Genomic DNA, 23798 nt, shown 5'->3' on the forward strand with positions numbered 1-23798 from the left:
TTTCAGCCAGGCTGGCTGGGCAGCAGGCTCTCAGGATCTACCCATCTCTGCCTCCCAGTGTTGGGGTGACAGGCATGTGCAGCTAGGCCAAGCTTTTTATATGGGTGCTGGGGATTCAAACTCAGATTCTGTATGCTTGCAGAGTGAGCACTCTTATGCACTGAGCCATCTCCCCATTTCCCATCTCTTCAGCCCCCTTCTAAATGTTTTAAAATAAGTTTTGAGAGGATGGGGGTGGTGGTGGTTCAGTTGATAAGATGTGGCTTCCCAAGTTTGAAGAGCCGAGTCCCATCCCCAGAACCCCCAAAACAAACCTGGGCACAGTGCTTTGTTTTGGTCATCCCAGCACCAGATGGACAGGCACAGAAAGATCTCTAGTGCTCGCTGGGACACTGTCTCAAAGTGGGGGAATAGCATTCCTGAGGGTGACACCAAGGTAGTTCTGTGGTTTCCACATGCACAAGAACACACACACACCATATATATGGTGTATACATGTTTATATACACATATATATTTATGTGTGTGATATAAACATTACATATATATTTGTGTGTGATATATATATATCACATACATTGTGTATGTGTGTGTGTGTGTGTGTTGAGCTGATTTTACCACATCTTTATCTTCGCAGCTGGTCTTGCTTACCCAGGCTTCCTAAAATAGAACCATAGGTTTAGCTGAATTTATATTCTTGTTTGCTGTAACAGTTTCTGTGCACTGTTCTTACCCACAGACAATAATTTAGTAAAGAAAAAGAAACTCCAGCCCTATCTCTCTCTCTCAGCTGCCTATATCACACACATATATATATATACCATGTACATACATACATACATACATACATACATGCACACACGTACACACGTATCACACACACAGGCATGTGTGTATACCCACAAAAATAAAGTTTGCCTATAGTAACTTTCAGCATGAAAACGAGGGGATTGATGTGCCAGTAGGATTTTCATTTGCATAAGTAAGCACGTAACTAGAATTCAGATGATTCTTACATACACAGTAAGATTATATCTGCTCACGATGACTAGGAAACTGTGTAAGCTGATTTCACCACATCTTACTCTTCTTGTCTACCCAGGCTTCCTAAAATAGAAACATAGGTTTAGCTGAATCCATGTTCTTGTTTGCTGTGACAGTTTCTGTGCACTCTTCCCACCACTTATAGACAATAGTTTAGTAAAGACAAAGAAACTCCAGCCCTAACAGTGGGTGCGTGCTTGTGTGCGTGCGTGTGTGCTTCCTTTGACCACTGGACACCTGCTGGTTATGGATTAGGTGTAGAATCGCAGGGTAGGTCATTTGTGGGCTATTCTTCATTTTAAAGGTTATCATTGATGAGACAAATCTCTCTTTGTCCCTGTGGTTCTGTGCCTTCTTATAAAGATAAAAATCTGGTTTGAAAGTTATTGGTACTTAGTCATTTGCTGGGCAGAAAGTTAAGTCTCTTGTTTGCTATGCAAGGACGTCATCCTGAGAGAGCGGCCAGAGATGCAGAGGTGAGGGGTCTTCTTTTCCCTTGAGGAGCTGGAGCATTTTAGGAGATGGAGAAGGAGAGAGACAGTGTGACAAAAGCATTCCAGACTGCATGGCGGAAGTTCAGGGCACCCATGGCTAGGAAAGGAGGGATCCTGGTCCAGCTGGAGGATGCTTGGGAAGGTGTGCTGACTGGTTGTTAGTGTTCACTTTGCACACACCAGAGTCACCCAGGAAGAAGGAAACCCAATGGAGCAAGTGCCTTCACCAGCTTGGTCTGTGGCGTGTCTGGGAAACATTTTCTTGTTTGTTAACTGATGTAGAAAGGCCCAGCCAACTGCAGGTAGTTGGCTGCTGAGCATGAGTCTGGGAACAAATCAGTAAGCAGTGTTCCTCTATAATTTCTGCCTAAGCTTTTGCTGAGCTCCTGCCCTGACTTCCCTCAATGACGGACTGTGTAGATGAAATAAACCCTTTCATTCCCACGTTGCTTTTGATCATGGTGTTTATCAGCAGCAGAAAACAAACTCTATAGAACAGGAGGCTGTTCTCAGAAGGAGGCTTTCAGGAGCCATTGAGTGAGTGTGCCATGTGGGAGGGACTGACTTATTAGGGAAAGCACATAGAATATGACTTAGTAGGAATGAAACATATGTGTGGGGGGGGGATGGCAGGTGCCAGAACAGTAGTTGAGAGTTCTAAAACCTGACCCATAAGAATAGAGAGAGAGCCTAGGCCTTGCATGGATTTTTGAAATCTCTAAGTTTACCCCCAATGATACACTTCCTCCAACAAGGCCACACCTCCTAATCCTTCTAATCCTTTCAAATAGTGCCACCCTCCCTATGTAGGATGGACTGCCCTACTAGGGAGAATGTATAGAGTGTGACTTAGTAGGGATGAAATATAGTTTGCTGTGTATGTGTCTGTATGAGATAGAAATACATATATACATACATTTCCAGAGAAAGATAGGGAAGTAAGGATGGTGGGAAGGAGAGAGAGAAAAAAAATGGGGTGAGGCTACTCAGGAAGGAGTTACTAGAGACTAACAGAAAGGTGTGGTGGTTTGGATAGGAAGGTTCCAGATAGGATCATGTATTTGAATGCTTAGTCTCTAGGGAGGGCCACTATTTGAAAGGACTAGAAAGACTAGGAGGTGTGGCCTTGTTGGAGAAAGTGTGTCACTGGGGGTGAACTTTGAGACTTCAAAAGTCCATGCCATACCTAGGCGCATTCTCTCTCTGGTGTGGATCAGGATTTAGAATTCTCAGCTACTGTTCCAGTGCCTGCCTGCATCCAGCCATATTCCCTGCCATGATGATAGTGGACTAAACCTCTGAGACGGTAAGCAAGCTCTCAATTAAATGTTTTCTTTCATAAGTGTTGTCTTGGTTGTGGTGTCTCTTCACAAGAGCAGAACAGTAACTAAGACAGAAGTTGGTTCCAGGGACCAGAGTATTGCTATGACAGTATTTGCCTGACCATGCTGTTTGTTTAAAGAACCTGGAAGCCTTTGGGACTTTGGACTACAAAAGCTGTTGGGTGCTTTAAATAAGGCTTAAGAGACCATCCTAGAAGGAGCATGAAAGACAGTGCTGGGAGCAGTTTAAATTGTGTGTGTGTGGGGGGGGGCAGTTTAAGAAGTTTCAGAGGGGAAGAGCGTTAGTAAGTGGCCTAGAGAATATCCCATTCTTGGGATATTTTGGCAAAGAATGTGGCTGCTTTTGCCCTTGTCCTCAAAATATGCCTGAGGCTGAACTGAAGAGTTTTGGATTAATGGCACTGGCCAAAGAGATGTTAAGACACTCCAGTATCGACTCTGTTGTGTGGTTGCTAGCGGTCGCTCTCATGCAGATCTATAATGAAAAGGAGCAAGCTGGACAAAGAGAAACACAAAATGTACAGCTTGAGGAGAAAAGGAGCCCAGAAAGTGTAATGGCACTAAGTCCAGTGCTCAAGAAGATAAAAAGTTTGAAGACAAGCCCGATGTTAAATGGAATAAAGGGGGATGGTACCCCATCCAGCTAAGCTTCCAACTTGTGAAAAGAAATTAAAGAAAAGCTTAAGCGGTGAAGGAAACCATTAAGAACAGGAAGCTGATGCAACTGTAATTAAGAAGGAGGTTGAGTTCCAGACCGATCAAACAGCAGAACTTGGCAGTTTCAGCCATGTGGTTCTGGCTTTAGAGTCAAGGATACAAGAAAGGGGTTATGGAATCTTCCTCTGAGGCTAAGGGAAGCCCTTGAGGCCAGGCCTGTTTGTCAGGAGCATCCCTGCATGAATGCTCAGAGAGGTCATTGCCCAAAGCTGTGAAGGTGAAACCTATATTGCCTTGGAAGACCCCAAGATGCTGGAGATGCCAGATTTGTGGAATACCTGTCAAGGAAAGCTGCAGACTGCATATGGAACCTGCCCAAGAGAGAGAAGCATGCTGTAATCAGCAAAGCTTTCTGAAAGGAGCTGGAGATCTGAAGAGCCCTTTAACATCAGACATGGAGAAGAAGAATTCGATGTTTGTCCTGCTGGGTTTTGGACTTGGTTTGGTTCAGTATTTTCTCACTGTGCTCCCTTTCCCCCCTTTTGGAATGGTGATGTATATTCTGTGCCATTTTATTCCGGAGGTATGTGATATGCTTTTTGAATTTGATGTTACAGTTGTTAAGCAGCCATGAGTTACTTGCCATGAGTCCCCAAAGAGACTTTGAACTTTTATACAGGATCGAGAATACGATAGATTATAGGGACTTTTGAAGTTGGACAGAATGCAATTTAGTGTTATGATATGGCTACAAACCTATAGGGGCCAGGGAGTGGAATGTGGTAGTTTTAGTAAGAATGTCCATTGTAAGCTCATATATTTTAATGCTTAGTCACCAGGAAGTGACAGTATTTGAAAGGATTATGAGGTGTGGAAGTGTGTCACTGGGGTAGGCCTTAAGATTTCTTTTTTTTCTTATTTGTTTGTTTAATTATTTATTTATTTAACTAAGTGAGAAAGAAAAAGATCAGAGTTAGTCAAAACACTCTTGAAGAACGAGATGGAAAATTTTTCTTCTATCAGACTACAAGGTAGAGTAGCATCTCCATAAGGATAGTAAGTTGACCAAAAGACAGACATTGAGCGATGGGCATCTGTTAAGATGGTACTAGAGAGCAGGGAAGAAAGCACGGTCCTCCTTGTAACTTAGTGCAGTTGGTTATCTCAATCAACCTTTATATGGGGCCCGTGGATTGATCTCAGAATGCAATAAGCCCTTTTAACTTCTCTGTCACCTCTCCAGGCCAGGAAAGCTGTTCTTTGTTGGGTAGGAGTGATACTTATTAACACTGGGTATTAGGTATAAGAGCCTTAATGAGAAGAACCACAGCATTTACACTTTAGTAATTTATCATACCTAGATGTTGGGGGTTGGTCTGATGCTTGTATGATGTTGCCTGGATACACCTACCCTTGTTATATAAACCTATCTGATTGCTGATTAAATGGCCTATACCTTGGGCCAGGCAGATAATTGACCTATGTTGGCCCAATAGCCTCACCATCCATCTCCCAGGCCCCATCAATGCCATCCACCTTAATCCTCCTCATGTGGTCTACCTTCCATCCGTAATCCCATAGTACTTGCTTTTATTCTTCTTCTGGGCCTTTTCACACCATTATTGGAGTCCTTCCTCCCAGCCCACGTTGTTTCTTCTCCATACTAACCCATCGTGGCATCTTCCTTCTTCCTCTCTTCCTGTGTCCGGCTGTTTCCCATCATTCCTAGGCAGGGCAGAATGGGATAGGCATGGCTAAGATTCCCAGGCTTTTGAGAACAGGAGAATGACGTGAAAAGGCCTAGAAGAAGAATAAAAGCAAGTACTATGGGATTACGGATGGAAGGTAGACCACATGAGGAGGATTAAGGTGGATGGCATTGATGGGGCCTGGGAGATGGATGGTGAGGTTATCAAGTGAGCATAGGTGAAATATCTGCCCAGCCCAAGGTAAATGAGGCAATTATAAAATCTAACAGTTGTCTGTGTCTTATTATTTGTGATAGTGGGTTAGATACTACCACTGTGATAATCTTAGGGCAAATAATAAGTAATATTTAGCCCAACGCTCATTATTTACAACAATACTTAGATTTCCAAGTTTAAAAACAGGCAAAATTGGCCCAGCAGATGGAGAAGTGGTTTGTTAATTTATTAATTAGAGTTTTTGTTAGGTGTTGTGATATTAAGAGTATGTATTATGTGTAGATTACATCTTCACCAAATTCATGTGTTAAAGCCTTAATCCTACCATTTCTGTACACCAAAAATACATTATTGAGATATGAAATGGCATGAGCTGGTTGTGGTGGCACACACCTTTAAGCTCAGCACTTTGGGAGGCAGAGGCAGGTGGATCTCTGTGAGTTTGAGGCCAGCCTGGTCTATGTAGCGAGTTCCAACACATCCAGAACTATGTGGAAAGATCCCTACTTCAAAAACAAACAAACAAACAGAAAGAAGACACGAAAAGGCAAACTATGAACTGGGAGAAGGAACTTGTAATTCTCACACAGGCAAACTATCATATCTAGAAAAAGCTCTCCTATAAATGAAAGGGATAAACAACCCATTTCCTAAAAGATGAGAAATGATCCTTTTATAAGGATACTCAAATGGCCAAAAAGCATTTGAGAAAACATTCTATGTCAGTTGAAAATTCAAAATAAATCCACAATGACCTAATACTAACCCTCCCAACAGAATTGCCCAAATGAACAAGACTGCTCTGTCAAGTGTTGTTCAGGACATGCAGCAGCAAACAGACTCTGCTCTCTCCTTTCTGGTAGGAATACAAACCCATTAGGAGGTGTGGCCTTGTTAGAGGGAGTGTGTGTGTGTGTGTGTGTGTATGGGGGCTTTGAGATTTCAAAAGCCCATTCTAGGCCTAAGCTTCTCTTTCCCCCCTCTGGATAAAGTTCTCAGCTACTGCTCCAGCATCTGCCTCCACGCCATCCTGCGCCCCACCAGGATGTTAGTGAACTAAACCTCTGAGACTGGAAACCAGCCCCCAGTTAAATGCTTGGTTTCCTAATAGTTGCTGTGGTCATGGCATCTCTTCATATTGCTAGACTACGTGACTAAGACCTCAGCATGGAGGTGTTAGCATTGCATACTGACGTCTCATTCAGGCAGCCATCAGGACAGTGGGGAGGGAAGGCACCCCAAGCTGTAAGCGATGAGAAGGGTGAAGGTAACCCTTCAGACGGCCACCTCAGACTATGCCTCTTTGATGTAACGGTTTTTAAGCTAACCAGCAGTTAAGAAGCATGAAAGCTGGTACATCCTCTCTCTAGATTCCCCTTCCCTGAGTAAACTCAGGCTATGAAACAGAGAGAGTGAGAAGCTTACTTCCCCTTTCCCTTTCTCTTCCCTTGACCACTATCTCTGGGTTTTGGAAGCCTGGGATTCTTTCATATGGTCAGTTCTTCCCATTTCCTGTTCTTTGTTACTTAAGCCAGAGTTCTAAGCAGCCATCCCATCCCCATTCTTTCTTTTCCAGTGTAGGGAATCAAACCCAGGGCTGTCCACATGCCAGGCAACCCACTCTCGCACTGAATTACTGAACGTAGTTTCTTGGAATCCCCACCCAGCGAGGCTCTCCCTAGCCCTGTGAACTGCACACACCAACAAACTTGCTTGTCTTTATTTTGTTACAGGGATATGTCCTAACTACGGGCTCTGAGAGTTGAGGAGAAATGGTATTTTCTTCCTGACAACAGTGCAAAGGACAGACGCTTAGGGGCAACAGCTGTGGGAAAAGAGCAAGAGAGGGGCTGAGGGCTGTTGAGGGGCGTGCAGTGATGGGGTGTGGGGGGATGGTAAGCGGATGCCAAGATTTGCAGGCTGGATGAGACTTCAAGGGAAGGATGCGGTTTGGAGACAGCTAGGCTGCCTTTGGAACTGTATCTCTTGGGACCCACGTGACACAGTGACAGTGTCTGAGGCAGTGATGGTTGGATTGTTTCCCTCACTCCAAAGCTATAACTTTGTTCAACTTCCCGGAGGCTCTGCTCTGTGTGTGAGCTGTATTGCCTGCGGGACCTGACTTCTCATCTTAAAGAGAAGTGGTCTATGAAGGCATTTGGTAAGTGCCTTCTCAGATGTAAATGCCTGCATGTTGCGAGAGGGCAAGCTGGAATGACCAGAGTCAACACCCATGGTTGCTTTGCGTCACGGTGGAACACCCAGCAGAGATTTCCCTGCAACACCGACATCCCTGCCCCTCCCCAGCCCATCACAACTTAATTACTGTGAAGCAAGAGGCAGTACTTTGATATTCAACATCCTGATTCTGGAACCACCACTTCTCTTTATTTTTCTCCAATATTAAATCATCCTTTCCTTTCCACTTGCCAGGATGTGCCAAACAGCCCTCTTTGGCGAAAAGTAGGATGACACTGCACCAAGCAACTATCATTTCATTGGTGAAGTGAATGAAGTTCAAGATACATATTTTTAGGCGGGTTAGAAATATCATACAGGCTTCCCAACCTTGCATTAGTGACACACCCAGTGTCTTACCCCAGGCTTAGGCAAATCCAGCATGTGTTAATTCTGATACAGACTCAAGGTCTTTTAATTTGTTGCTCATTGGATTGAGGGAAGGATGAGCCAGAGCTCCTGATTAATGATGAGGAACACCTGCAAGGCAGCTCAGACACATTGTTAGTTCGACCACAGAACCCATTTCAAGACCTCCTTTTGGCTGCTGCTGTGTCTACAATCTGTCGAACAGTCATCACAGATCCTGTACGAGAGGAGAGCATAGCTGCAACAGTGTGGAAAGAAACCACCAAAGCTGAGCAGGTGAAGGACGGGGGCTGTGAGGAAGAGGGGCTGGTGAGGAGGGCTGATGTTATGTCTACACAGTGGAGCTGAGGTCAACCGAAGGGGAGAGGTAGGAAAGAAAGGCTATCTGACAGAGAGGTCAGAATAGAGAGAAATGGGAATAAGAAAGCATTTTTGAATTAGTTGAAGCAAACTCAACTCTGTTATATAAACCTTCTTATTGTCCTTTCTTGTGGGTTGAAAAATGAGCTGGGAGCGACTAACCTTACAATACGGATTTCTGGTCAAAGTATTTCATTGTAACTCACACCCTGGGGGAGGAATGAGCCTATCTCAAGGTGGTGTTTCTACAGTGGAATTTATCTACTGTCATTCCTGTGAGAGTGTATGCTGGAGATAAATCTATGAACATTTTATTGTTTCGGTAGTCACTCTTAGTCACACTTCATCCTACTTATGAAGAACATCTTTGGGAGTCTACGATTTCCTATTTAACATAGTGCGATATAGCATTGTTTAACCTAAATTCATATGCTCTCTCAAATCGTGAGCTGATTTAAAGAAAAGGCATTTTTAATAAAAGTGACTGAGTATGCGTATGAGCTGTTTGTTCTTTGTGAGCTTGACAGAAGCTAGAGTCACCTGGGAGGAGGACGGAACCTCAATTCGAAAAATGCCTTCATTGGATTGGTCTGTGGGCAAGCCTGTGGTCTATTTCCTTGATTGATGATGATGTGAGAGGGTCCAGCTCACTGTGGGTGGGGACACTTCCAGGCATATGGTCCTGAGTTGTGTAAGACAGGCTGAGCAAGCCACGGGAAACAAGCCAGAGAGCAGCATTCTGCATCTGGTCCTGCCTTGAGCTCCCGCAGTGAGAAGAGTGTGGCCTGTAAGCCAAACAAACCCTGTCTTCCCCAAGATGCTTTTAGCCATGATATTTATCGCTGCAATAGAATGCAAAGACAGCGTATGAGTTATTTTTCATGTTTCTGGGACACAGTAGATGGAGTTCAAGGGAATGTGGGTTTGCTTTGCCTCACAGCTCCAGGTTTCAGGGGATTTCAGTCCACCGTGGCTATGGACATGGCTTAGCTCATGGCTGTGGGAGCATGAGGTGACTGGTCACATCATGGCAGCAGATGAGAAACAGAGAGCAGGAAGCAGAAGCAGGTAAAACCTTCAAGACCCGCCCCTAATAACCCACTTCTGCTGGGTTACCGCTCCCCCAAATTCTCTCAACCTTCCAAAACAGTGCCACCAGCTTGGGACCAAGTGTTCAAACACGGTGAGCCCATGGAAGGCACTCTATACTCAAACATAGACCATATCTATCCACATATCTACATATTGAAAAATAGAGCACTAACATTAGAACGCCTAAAGCTAGGGGAAACCTTCAAAGTTGTGCTCCATTTGGGTAGAGAGGTAAAGGGATTAATGAAGAGAACGATGTAATGGCACGGGACCCAAAGTCCTTAGAGTTCTCAGTCAAGGTAGCCTTGACGGCCAATGGTTCTCAACCTGTGGGTCACGACAGCATCACATATCAGATGTCCTGCAGTTCAGATATTTACGGTACGATTCGTAACAGTAGCAAAGTTACAGTTATGAAGTAGCAACAAAAATAATCTTATGGTTGGGGGGGGGTCACCACAACATGAGGAACTGTATTAAGGGTCTCAGCATAGGAAGGCTGAGAGCCACTGATTTTCTACAGAATTTTGTCTCAGCAAGAATATTCTTTAAAAACAGAAACAATCCCAGGAGAGGACTTTTATTTTACTTTGATGCTGAACGCATACTTAGCCGCTTTGAGCTATCCCCAAGAAACTTTCTTAACAGTATGGACAGTTTCAGAAGGAGCCTGGGGGGGGGGTTGTCTTGTGTGGCAGCTGCCGAGTGGGGAGGCGCACAGAAAATCTCGCTGAAGGAAGGCTAGCCAGGGAGCGCACATCTTATTAGTTATCATGGAGAGCATATCTTATTATCCAGGGAGGTTCAGGAAGTGAGCTGTGAGGTGAGGCTTCTGGGAGCTGGTCTTCATTGTCAAGAAGAGCACCTACACACATTCTCCAAGAGGCATGCTCCTCTTTCTGGGTCTGCCATTGTCCTCGGAAGACCACAGACAGGAGTGGGGCTCTTTTCAAGTGCGCTGTCTCAATCTGTCGTCAGCTACTGCTGACAGACAGCATTTGGGTAGAGAGAGGCCATTCCAGGGGTACAGAGGGAATAAAGACCATGTGGGTTCTCCCTGCTTCTTGTTAAGCAGGAGAAGTAAGTACCCTCACCATTAATAGAACTTTTATCAGTGCAAAGCACAATTTGTAACCCAAACCATTCTAACCAACACTTAAATTGGGCTACTGAGTTGACCAGCTAGACTATAGCTGTGAGAGCCCGGTATCCCAAACCCTAGCAGCTACTTTGGAACTGTTCCTGTGGTATACACCAGGTTGGCCTCCAACTCACCACAGAGATCTGCCTGCCTCTGTCTCCCTGAGTGCTGGGATTACAGGCGTGCACCATCGCACCCAGCTTCCCTCTCCATTTTTGAAGAGATGTCTTCTGGAGGATAATATGGCCTTTATTGGGAGCCCACCTTGGTGATAGCCAACCCATTCCTAAAATAATGACGTTAATCTAGGTTCGGGGTCAGCACCCTCATTAATAATCACTCGCTGGAGTACCCAGTGGAGTAAGAGGCACTGTATATTCCCTTGTCTCTTCACGGAAGTGAGGGAAGCTGCTCTTCAGCTGTGGCTTATTTCATCTTCCCCCAACTCGGTTCATGACAATGGAGCCCAAGAAGCCCCTCACTAGAATGATGACTGAGTACAAGATTCTCTTTTCTTTCCCTTTCTTGGAATTCCTCATGGGTCTGGTAAGCCTGTTTTTCCTTCTTCCCCCAGTAATTAATTGTTCCCTGCTCTTTAGGCAACAGTAATTGTTCCCTGCTCTAGCTTGGCTTTAAGTCAAACTCTGGTCTCTCCTGATTTCATGTCCCCATTCGTTTTCTTTTGAAAGCATCAAGCTTTTTTTTTTTTAATCTCGGTGCTTAATCAGCTCCTTCTCTATTTTTGAAGAGATGTTTTCTTGAAGATAATACACAGCAGGCCATTCTCATGTACTATTTTCCCGGTTAAAACTACCTTGCTTCCATCAATTCTGCTTCCCGATACTTTCATGCTCACAATCAGGTGGCTCTCCTTCAAGTGCGCTGTCTCCATGTGTCGTCAGCCGGCAGACAGCATTTGGATACAGAGAGGCCATTCCAGGGGTACACATGCACAGAGGGAGTAAAAAGACCATGTGTGGATACGGAGAGAAAGCGGCCGCAGAGAGAAGCCAAATCTGTCTTGACTTAGGGCTTCTATACTCTAGCGCTGTGAGAGAGACATGGCTGCCATTTAAGTTTCCATCTGTTGTGGCCTTTCATTAGAGCAATGGTTTTCAGCCTTCCTGACTGACCTGCTGCTGCTGACAGTGTCTGGCTACATCAGACACTGGAAGAGCTAGCCATAGGTCACACTCACAAGCAGATATGTGTGCTCTTGCACACCTACACACTACCATACGCACACACACACACATTCACACTCACACTCACACTCACACACTCACACAGTGGGCGGAATTGTCTCTTATTAGGGGCCCACTCCTGTAGTAGCTAACACATTCCGAAGACAATGACATCAATCCATGTTGAAGGTCAGCTCCCTCCTTAGAGGTTCTATTGAGTACTCTGGTAAAATCAAATTTCACCATTGTATTTGGAGAGGACAATCAAACCACGGTAAGGAAATATCTGTATATTTTTAATTGATACTCATTTATTTAAGGAATGGTGCAATTGAACTTGAAGCTTCGAGTGACTATTGCCTGGAATGGACTTCAAGATTCAACTTGGAAGAGAAAGCTCAGGTCAGCCTTTTCCTTGTTTGGTGGAAGCCCTGCCATTTCCCTTAATTCTCCTAGCTCTTCCACCCATAGTCACAGATACTGGATTCATGCTGTTTCTACTTGTCAGAGTGATGCCTTTCAGTTCCCTGGGATTTTTAACCCATGGGTAGTTGTTGGCATTTCTGTGTAACTACCCCACATCCCATCCTAACAGGACCTAGTGACCTGCTCCCATCCCCCGACCCAGCCTATTAGTTATTGGCAAACTCTTATCCCCCCCATTAGCTTAGGCAGGATTAAGTCACACAGCCCATTTTCTCATGTTGCTGAACCAACAGCGTTGGTCCAGCTGTGGGGCCTGTGAGTGTGTGTATATGTGCTATGACCTCATGTGTAGAAGCCTCGATTCCCAGTACCACAGGGAGCGAATGTGTTTGGAGGTGGGCACTTTGAAGAGGCAGCTAAGTGAAGGAGAGGCTGTTCTGTACGATGCCACCCAGCACGATGGCACTGGAGTCCTTTGAGGAAGAAGGTATTTGGCTACAGAGGGGCCATCCCAGGGGGCATGTGCACAGAAGAAAGAAAGACCATGTGTGGATTCAGAGAGACAGTGGCCACATAGGCCCTGAGAGAAGCCAAATCTGTCTATGCCTTGACTTAGGACTTCTATACTCTAGCACTGTGAGAGAGACATGGCTGCCATTTAGGTTTCCGTCTATTGTGGCCTTCTGTCAGATCAGCAGCTCTCAAACTTCCAAATGCTTCGACTCTCTAATCCAGTTCCTCATGGTGTGGTGATTCCCCAACCATACAATTATTTTTGATGCTACTTCATAACTGTAATTTTGCCACTGTTGCGAATCATAAAGTAAATGTGTTTTCTGACGGTCTTAGGCAACCCCTGTGAAAGGACCATTTGACCCCCAAAGGGGTCATGACCTACAGGTTGAGAACCGCTGCATTAGACTAACATAGTACAGCACTGAACGATTCTAGTCAGAATCTCGGAGTTCTCTTACTTGGGTGCTGGGCCCACCTGACTGTCTACCTTTGTGTGTAAATGCTGATTGTGCTATGGAAGATAGAAGATGGAGTCTGAGAATAAAGAAAACAGGGACGGAAAGTAGCTGCATCAAGCCTGCCCTGGCCCTTCCCCTTACGCAGGCCAAGCCACGATCCTTATTCTTGACCTCGTTTTCCTCAGCAGCAACACGAGGGCCCCAGCTGAGGCGTACATTTTGTGTTTCCAGGCCAAGAAATATGCTGTATTGATGAAATTTTGTAAATAGGCCTCTGTGTTTTATAAGTCTAGATTCCTCGAGGCAAACAAATTATATTGCCCCCAAAAGGAAGGGAAATGAATCCTTAGTGTTTTGAGAGTTGGAAAGAAAATGAGCCAGATTTCAAGCATGGATTTTCGCTATGGAACTGCAGGCCTGGGCGACAGCGACGCTGAAGGAGTCCTCCAGACGACACAAAGGGTTTGTGAAAAGACCAGACTTTAGGGCAACTGAGGCTTGGGGTGGAGGCCACTGAGTGGGTGAGGAGGCCTGACCCCCGCCCCTCCCCGCCAGGCTGGCTGCACAGGGCTTTGTTAAAATGCAGATTCCCAGGCACACAGCAAAGTGGCTGAATTAAGATCCCTGAGTGTATGGCCTGGGGACAAGCGTATTCGGAAGCTTACCAGCTGAGTCATTGCTGAGTATGCCTAGCGTTAATTAATTTCCCTAATTAACTCCCCAGCCTGGCAGGAAAATGCCTGAAAACAGATGGCAAGGAAGCCTGGGTCAAGATTCTAGCTGAAGGTCTGTGAGATGGCTCAGTGGATAGAGGGCCTTCCACCAAGCCCCACAAGCTCAGTGTAAGTTCCCTGGGACCTACAGGCTGGAAGGAGAGAACCAACTTCTGAAAGTTGTTCTCTGACCCCAACATGACCCTCTTGCATGCTTGAGCTCACTGAAGGGCAGGCGCGCGCGCGCGCGCACACACACACACACACACACACTAAATAAATAAACAAAATAGTGAAAATATTCTATCTGATCTGGGGCTCATGCATCACTTTGGGTGTGTACTTATGGACGAGGCTCATTAAAAATCCTGAGTCGGGATGGACCTCAAAGTAGTTCAATTACCAAAGCATCTGGTGGCAGGACTACCTTTTGTGGTACCAATGACCTAAGTCATTAGATTACCCAGCTTCCACAGGGAGGCAATGTGGCATGATGGTATGTGGCCCCACATACTGTCAGACCTTCCTAGGGCTGTGTTATCAGTCACATGGATGGAGTGACCCATCTCATCTCAGAGGGTACTCCTCCTTCTCCTGCCTCCACCAGTTAAAGTATGCCTGGAATGCTGGGGGGAGGAGCTCTACGACTTACCACAACTGTCTAAGAGTGAAACCTGGAGCACTGAGCTAGTCAGGCTTCTCCTAGATCAGGCAGCAGAGAGATGAGAAGCACTTGGCCTTGACCTTTACCCTGGATGCTCTCTGGGCTGCAGATCCTCATGGGACCCACCTGATTCTTCTGTTATCGCATTAAGTCCTGTGTGTTCTCCATGCCAAAAAGCAAGGTAAATCAGACAGCAGCAAATGCTGGAAGAGTGCCAAGGGCGAGGATACAGGCTGGAACTGGGAGATGTGGGCTCCGTCCAGCTGTCCTATTTCCACAGTGCACTGCTGGGTCATTTCATGATCCTCTCTGGCACTTGTTCCTTATCTCTAAAACACACAGAGGCTCCTCACAGCACAGATCACCGTCCAGAATGTCGAACTTGCCTTTTGCTTGCCAATTTAAGCATGTGTGATAATATACAGGCAGCTTGGAAAAGCTTGCCACATCAAATAAATCGCTGACCTCTGACCCCACGAAAGGATCAGCTAATAATTCCCTCTCATAGATTTATGTAATTTTGGAGACCCCCCCCCCCCCATCCAAGAGTGAAAAATGTGTTGTTTTATTGGTATTAGGACTTTATGGCTGAACTTCTCCGCTTCACTCATAGAGAGGAGAGCTATATAAACAAATGAAGGCCCAGCCCCATAATTGTTCCTGTTTGAGTTAACACATTAGTTAAAAGAGAAGCTGCCCCGGCTTCAAGGTGCTCCCTCCGCACAGATATTTATGGGTATATTTTTGTGAAGCCTCGATCTCCTTCCTGTGCTTGCAGGAGTTTTCATTTCAGGTGTCTAGCCCTGTTGAACAATCCATAACCCTCAACTTAACCACTAGTAATTTCCATGGGGATTCATTTATAACCCTCATCTTAGCCCATTATCCTATTTTTTTTTGGGGGGGGGGAGATAATATGATTTTATTGCACTCTAAGAAACATGTTTCAGAGAAAAGCAAATAATAGACATGGTAAGCACACAGAATTGAGTTATGCTGATAACGGCTTGCTTGGAACACATCTGATGGTCCAGAATAGCCGTGGTTTCCAGGCAGTTAAATTTCAAGTGTTCAAACACCCCTCCTCTCCATGGCTAATTTTTCTTTTCCTCTCAGAGACCGACACTCGCAGCAAAATTATATACAATCTGCGTTATTGCTGAGTACCTGGACAGAGGCCATCTCCTTGGCTGCGGTGTGCTGCAGGGGGCGTGGCCCTCCAGGTGAGGAGGGGGCTCTGCCTTGCAACTCTCAGCTTTCCACAGCTCTGACACAGATCTGGCCTCGGAGGGGAGAGGAGCGCAGCTTGGCTCTTTCCAGAGCATGGGTGTGGGAATGGGAGATGGGGATGGGGAGTGCAGATGAAAAACAGCAGTGTGGGTGGGGCAGAAAGTAGGGATGGAGGATGGGGATTGGGAGTGGGTACAGGAGAGTGGGGGTAGAGAGTGGGAGTTGGGAATGGGGGTAAGGGGTGTTGGGTGTAGGGTGGGGGAGGGAGTGGCAGGGTTTGGGACAGGCTCCCTTACTCTCGCTCTCTCCAGCAGGAGTCCTCAAACTCCAGGGTGCATTGGGTTGACCTGAAGGATGACAGGCTTGGTAGAGTGGTGAGTCTCAGCTTCCATTACCAGAGTTTCTGATTCAAAAGATCTCTTCTGGAGACAGGAAAGCAGCTTTTAACCCTGTGTGTCAGTGAGGTCTCTCTCTCTCTCTGTGTGTGTGTGTGTGTGTGTGACTGTGATGTTTAGTGGACAAATAAGTAGCGGTTAATATTTGAAACACTCTAACTGGGAATGTTGATTTGAAGGAGTAGCCTGGGCTTTTTAGAACACCCTATCTGAAGTGGTATGAGGGGCTGGAGGGATGGCTCAGCAGTTAAAAGCCTGTACTGCTCTTGCAGAGAACCCAAGTTCAGGTCCCAGCACCTGTGTCTGGCGAGCTGGCGAGCTACAGTTGCCAGCTGGTGAACTCCAGCTCCAGGAAATCTGGAATCTTCTGGCCTCTGCACGTATTGCGGTAACACAGACCCACCACACACGTACAAAAACAAAGATAACAAAGTTCATACGTGTGTGCTATGGGCCAGACACGGTTCTTATATACTCCTCTACTTCCAATCAACACTGAAAGCTGAGTTAATTCCTGTTATGGTGCTGGATGACAAAGGCCACCATAGGCTCTTCGGTTTGAATGTTTGGTCCCAAGTTGGTGGAACTGTTTTGTAAGGATTGGGAGGTATGGACTTGGTGGAGGAGGTAGATCACTGTGGGTTGGCTCTGAGGTTTCAAAAGCCCAATCTATTTCAGGTATATCTCTCTGCCTTGTGGTTGGTTGTCCAATGTATAAGCTCTCAGCTACTGTTCCATTACCATGCCTGTCTGCTGCCATACTTTCCACCATGATGGTTATGGACTCACCCTCCAAAGCTATAAGCAAGCCCCCAATTAAATACTTTCTTTTTATCATTTGTCTTGGTCATGGTATCTCTTTATAGCCACAGAGCAGTGACTAAGACAATTCCCATAAGAATAAATATTATAGGTAACTTTTCATCGGTAAAATGAGCAGACATGCAAGATGTGTACGTAAGATGGGCATGTAGCTCAGTGCAGAGTTCTTGCCTAGCATATTTGAGGCTCTGAGTTCAGTTCCCAGTACAGAAAAAACAGAACAAAACACAGAATGATTTTCAGATCAATTGGAAAAATTTGCACATATAGTTCAGCCTTGCCTTAACTCATTGTCCTTCTGTAAGCTAAGGCAAATCCATAATGGTCTCTTAGTGCAAATGCAGGCCTAGTACATTCTTTTCCATTGATTGGAGAGCAGGTGCCTGGGGCACTGATTAATCTGTGTCATTAATATAATACCTGCAAGGCAGGTCCATGGCATTATCCAGACCAAAGGATATAGGGAGGGATTTAATTCTTTGGTAGCTATTATGTTTACATTTCAACTTTGGGAGGTGGGAAGGGATCACATTTCTTATAAGTGAGAAGAGTTAGACTGTCAGCAGTGAGAGAGAGCTGAGATTAAAAAAGAACCCCAGAGTTGAACAGTGAGGAAAGGGCTGGGTTGGGGTATCTGCTGGATAAGTGTGTATGATAGAGGTCAAATGAAGAAAAGGGGCAGGAAACAGACTTTTGAAAAATAGGTCAGGATGCAGACAAATAGGAATAAAAAAATATTTTTTGTTAATTGAAAAGAACTCAAAAGCTTTTCTGATAATTCTTTCTTGTAAAAATAACAAAATCTACTTGGGGCAACGATCCTTGGAACAAGCATTTTTGGTTAGGGCATTCTAAACACTGTTTGCTCATGTGTACATAAAACCTAATGGAAGTCTTTGGATCTTGCTGGAATTCAGGCTAAAATACATCAGTGCTCAGACAATGATTTTTTTGTATGTCTCCAAAAGTATAGGCAAAAAAGTAAAAAATAGACAAATGGGATTGCATCAAACTAAAAAGCTTCCTATAGTTCAAAAAGACAATCAACAGAGCAAAGCAACAAATCTCAGAGAATGAGGGGGGGGGAGAGAGGGAGAGAGGGAGAGAGAGAATTTGCAAAACAAATCCAGAAAAGGCCACTGTCCAAAATATGTAAGGAACCAACTCAATAGTAAGAAAATAGAGCAATTCAAAAGTAGACAAAGCACCCGAATGTTTCCTCCAAAGAATGAATAAACATGACCAGTAGAAAAAAAAAATTAAACACCATTAGCTATCAGAGAAATTCAAATTGCATCCATAGGGAGATGCCATGTCACCCCAGTTACAATGGCACAAGTGAGACATGTGGGCAAGGATGTGGAGAAAAGGAAGTCCCTGTACGCAGTTGATGGGAATGTAAATCATACAGCACACAGCACAGTGGGAGCTGGGTGTAGCTGCACACACCTGAAATCCCTAGCACTTAGGAGGTTGAAACACGAGCAACAGTTCTTCTGACAACAAACACAAAAGATGTGAAGTCAGTGTGTCAAACTATGTGTTTGTGTGTGTGTGTTCACTGAAACACTATTCACAACAGCCAAGATACAGAGACAAACATCAGTGAATGAGTGGATAAAGAAAATATGATGTATCTGTGCAGCAAAATATTATCCGTTCTTGACAAATAAAAATGTTTAGGGCTGGGGAAAGAGCTCAGTGGTTGAAGCACTCGGCATACAAGCATAAAGACTAGACTTTAGGTCCCCAGGATCCATATAAATACTGTGTGGACATGACAGTTCACCTATAATTCTAACCAATGAAGGTAGAGACAGGAGCCACAGAGCAAGCTGGCTTTGACTAACTAATCTACAAGCTCTGGGTGTGATTGAGAGACCCTCCCTCAATGAATAAGGTGGAAGAACAACTGTGGATGATTTCAGGCATCAACCTCAGGCTTCCATATGAACAAGCACCCATGTGCACGTACCCCCTACTTGTGCATTCACACACATGTAAGCATGCAGGTATCATATGTGCAATACAACACATACAACTAAAGAAGAAAGAAAGAAAAAGGTTCTCTCCTTTGTAATAATAGGGTGGGCATTACGCTAAATAAAACAAGCCAGACAGAATTACACACAGGGGTGGGAGCTAAATATGGAAACTGAAAAGTATTGATTCTAGAGACTAAGAGGTGAGAAGTAGAGACAGACACGCTGGTCGAAGGACACAAAGCGGTGTTTATACAAGATAAAATCATCTCTCTGTGTGGTGTGTGTCACATAAGTGTGACAGCGTGTGCCCATGTGCATGAATGATGAAGTGAGCGGAGGATGTCGGCTTACTCCTATCCATCTCCCCTGAACCAGAATGTCACTGATCTTTCAGCTAGCCTGACTGCTTATCAGGTCCCCATGGAACTTCTCCCTGCTTCTTTTGGGGTTGGAGGCACACACGCAGCTATGACTGGTCTTATATGTAGGTGCTGGGGTCCAAATGCAGGTCCTTGTCACTAAGCACTTGTAAGATAAAATTAAACAAACAAAAACCAGCAGTTCCCAGCTCAATGACTCTTGAGAGGACCCCAAGTGTGAGTGTTATCAGAAGGACCCTAGGATACCTGTATGAGGCTACCTACCTCCATGCATGCTCATATGTAACTTAACACATGTCAAATGGCTGGAGGATTCTCCCACGTGTTTACATTCTACTTTGTTCTCTGCAGACAAAGTCATTGCCACCAGGAAATTCTCTGAGTTCCATGATTTTAAATCACATCTATTTTATATCCTTTGGTCTCTCCCAGTTACACCTGTTTTATATCTGTCTCATCAACTCTTTCTAGTTGGCTCGCCACACCTAAAGGCCCCAGACACAGTGCTGTTCTCAAGCAAGCCTGCTCTATCTCATGTTTCTGCTGTGGTCATTGGCACTGCCATTTTTTTCCCACAGTTGAAGGTCTTATCACTGTTGTCAACAGAATACTATCTTGTGCCCTGCTGGATTCCTATGACTGCTGTAATCCTTGCTCTCCTCTCTCTGATGGGATATTCTAAGCAGAGCAACACAGTGCTGGGACTGGATTGATGAATATGATTGTGTAAATCTATAAAAATTCCACCCCCCCAACGGTTTTCTCTTAAACTTAACATTCAAAATCTTTATTGCAGCCAAGAGGCCCCAAAAGAGCGGCACCCTACCCGTTTCCCTAAGGTCATCTTCTCCACTCTTTCTGCCACATATTATGCTGTCCTTTGAACGTGTGAAGTTTGCTTCACTTTGGAGCCTTTACAAAAGCTGCTGTCTGTGTCTCAAGGGGTGGGGGGGAGTCCACCTTACATGTCCATGCTGGCTCTTCTTCACAGTCTTGGGTGCACTCTTGTCACAAAGGCTTTGAGTAACTTACAGCCTCTCTTTTGTGGCATTCAGTCTTGTAATATACTATCCCTCTTTCCACTTTCTTCCTCTCTCCTCCCCTCTATTCGTTCCTGGAATTTGTTGTATAGCCCAGGCTGGCTTTGGCGTTTCTGACCTCTTGCTCAGCCCCTCACTTCTAGGATCACAGATGTGTGCCACCATAGCCGCTCTTCTACTCTTCCATTAAGAAAAAACAAACAAACAAACAAAAAAAACAAATCATTGTTCTTGAGGTAAGTTCTCCTTATATAACCCAGGGTGACCTCAAGCTCATGCTCCTCCTGCCTCTACCTCCTGTGCTGGGGTTACAGGCATGTGCCACCATGATCAGCTTCAAAATATTCTTATCATCTATATTTATTACGTATGCTATACTTTGCACTACATAGGAAAATAAGTTAGAGAATTCTCTTATGTGTCACTTAGCATATACTACGTTTCTGTGTATAAGAAAACCTAAAATCATAGAAAATTTCCACCGCACAGCACAAAGAACCAGTCCTCACCGTGTATATCAGTGCTCTATATTCTTAAACAGCTTTACCTCCCTTCCACCACCTCTTTCCTTAGATAGGAGATTAGTAGGGAAAAGGTCTGTAGACCTCTTTAGTCTACTTCCTGCTGATCAGGGTGATTGGGTTTGTTGGGGTTATAACAATCTGTTGTCAGGATGCCAGCAGTCCAGGCAAACAGCAAAGCAGCAAACCACAGCAGGAGCAGAAAACAGTAAGCAGCAGAGGTGGTTCCACTCAGCAGAAGGGGCAAGACTCCACCCAAATGGCTCTACTCTGCTGAAGTGGCAAAACTCCTTCAAAGTAGCAGGAAAAGTTCTCTGGAGCATTTCTCTCTGTGAAAATCAGCAAAGCAATGCAAACCATTGCAAACTGAAGAGATGCAAAAAACACTGCCTAACTGTCTATGGGCTTTTATCTATCCATTCTCAGGCTCCACACAAGGCTGTTTTCCACCTCAAAACAAAAACAAAACCCACACCTCTCACACACCAGGTAGTTTCTAGCTGACAAACACCATGCATGTGCCTTTTCACAAGGGCTGTTTTCCACAGGAGTGAGTGCACCGGTGAGGGGACATTCCCACATCCCACACTTGGGACCAAAACAAAAACATGCTCACATGACACAACTGAGTTTCCAAGGAAACCAGAAATTCCCACTTCAATTTTGTTTTTAGTCTCTGAATAGTCTTCATACTGGTTTTCCCTGATGGCTATCCTAATTGACATTCTCACCAACCATGAACAAAGGTAAACCATCTCTTCACAGCCTTTCCCTCACTTCCTATCTTTTGTTGTTTTGGGAACAGCCGCCTGGGGAGAGGCACTACCTCACTTCTGCCTTAATCTGCATATTCCTGAGGATTAGTGATGTTGGACTTTTTTTTTTTTTTTTGTTTGAACATGGACCTGTTGGAGTATCTCTGCTTACTTTTAAATTGATCACTTTCTTGCTATTGGGTTGAGTCCCTTGTGTATTTTGGATATTAGCCTCTTAACTAAGATTTACAAATGTCTTCTTCCATCAGGGGGCTGTCCCTCCTTTGTCGCCGGCCTCATCTTCAGTGTGGAAGTTTTTGATCACACTGTAGACCAGAGAATGTGTTTATTTTTGCTTTTGTCATCTGGGTTTGGGTGTGAGCATTATAAAAAGTCTCCTGGTTCAATGTTTTCCTCCTGGAGCTTTATGTTTTCAGATCTTGTGCTCAGGTTTTAAGTGTACTCCAAGCTGATGTTTGTGTGCTGGAAGAAGGGGACCTGGCTTCATCCTTTTGTGTGAGACTATCCAGTTTTCCTCAGAACCATTAATTATGGAGATTGTTCATTCTCTGTGGGTTTTGTTGGTTCCTTGTCAAAAATTAGTTGGCTGTACATTATTAGGCTTATTTCTTGGCATTCTATGTGTTCCATTAGCCCATGAGTCAGTTTTTATGCAAGTGCCATATCATTGTGATGGCTATAGCTTGTACAATCAGCATTAAAAAATGAGCTGCCTTTCTTTGCATGCATGTGGCCCAGGATAGCTATGTGCACATGTGTATACACACACACACACACACACACACACAAACACACACAGATCAATCTATGCACAAATATAAATGAATGCAATTTAAAAAAGAAACCAATTATTGAATATCTCTGTAACTATAGCCACCTGTGAGAATCCCAGCACCTATGAGGAGGGAGACAGAGGTGGGGTGAGGAACAGATATTTTTGATTAAGAGTATTTGTTGAATACCTAAGGTATATTCTATCTGTGACTGGTCTGACTACAGGATCTAGAAGGCAGTACTTGCCATAGGATCTGGGAAATGCCTGAGTGAGTGAGGTCAGTGGTTCTTTAAACAGCATTCCATGGTTATTCTGGGTTTGTTTAGCTTTCTAAAAGTTTGTTATTGCTGATGTAATTCTGGCCTTTACGTTGGTAGTCAGAGCACACATCACTGCGTCCTGACAAAGCTCTGGAGCTTTGTAAATACAAACCCCAGTCTGACATGACATCACTTCCAAGTCCCTAAACATAACGACCCAGCACTAAGATATAAACACATTTGCTCCCAGACACATGGATTTCAAGGCTACAGATCAAGGACTAACGCTGGAAAGAGGGAAAGAAAAAAAAAAAAAACAACAACAAAAAAACCAAAACCAAAACCCAGTCTGTATCATTTTGAGTTTGCTTGCCATAGACTGACTCCTCCTAATGATCATTCTCTGAAGGGGACAGCCGCAGGCCATCATTTACAAATTCTTGTCCAAAAGTAGATCTCCATTGCCCAGAAGTTTGGATTTATCTATTCTGAGGCAAAGCTCAAGAAGCCTTATTGGCAAATTCCAGTAAGTGCGGCTGCCTTCCACCACGGTGCCGAGGCTGTGGCCTTTTCCTTTTCTAAAACTTAAAAAAAAAAAAAAAAAAAAAAAAAAAGTATTTGTTTATTTTGTGTGCGCTACTGTGTGTGTCTGGAGGTCAGACAGAGGACAACTTGCTGTTTTTATTTTTTTTCTTTCCACCATGTGGATTCTGGGGATCCAACTTAGGTCATCCAGCCCCGCTGCAAGTGCCCAGACATACTATGAGAACATTTGCTTTCCTTAAGGATGTACCTCGAGGAAAAGCTGACCCCAAATCTAGTTTCCTTCTTTGTCAAAACGGAAAGAATACGATCCTTAGCTGTTAGGATACAAGACTACACATAAGCTGGGGAGATGGTTCAGTGGGCCCACGATTGTGAAGACCTGAGTGTGAATTTTCAGGACCCGTGTAAGGCAGGTGGGGCAGTGTGTGTCTTCCATCTCAGTGT

The 23798-nt window shown here is 44.6% G+C and overlaps 1 long non-coding RNA gene across 3 annotated transcripts; it reads left to right on the forward strand.

The window, feature by feature from the left end:
* Window positions 1-9377: 9377 nt before the first annotated feature.
* Window positions 9378-17086, forward strand: LOC129680758 (uncharacterized). 3 transcript variants are annotated; one of them, XR_008720742.1, is made up of 6 exons: window positions 9378-9498; window positions 12168-12249; window positions 13972-14089; window positions 15741-15847; window positions 16166-16228; window positions 16522-17086. It is a non-coding gene; the product is annotated as an uncharacterized LOC129680758 (long non-coding RNA). The 3 variants fall into 3 exon arrangements; XR_008720741.1 differs by having other exon boundaries at window positions 16169-16228; XR_008720743.1 differs by lacking the exon at window positions 13972-14089 and having other exon boundaries at window positions 16169-16228.
* Window positions 17087-23798: the final 6712 nt, after the last annotated feature.

The sequence above is a fragment of the Psammomys obesus genome, unplaced genomic scaffold (genome assembly GCF_907164565.1).
Source record: "Psammomys obesus unplaced genomic scaffold, mPsaObe1.curated_primary_1811, whole genome shotgun sequence".
In the NCBI taxonomy this organism is placed as follows: domain Eukaryota; kingdom Metazoa; phylum Chordata; class Mammalia; order Rodentia; family Muridae; genus Psammomys; species Psammomys obesus.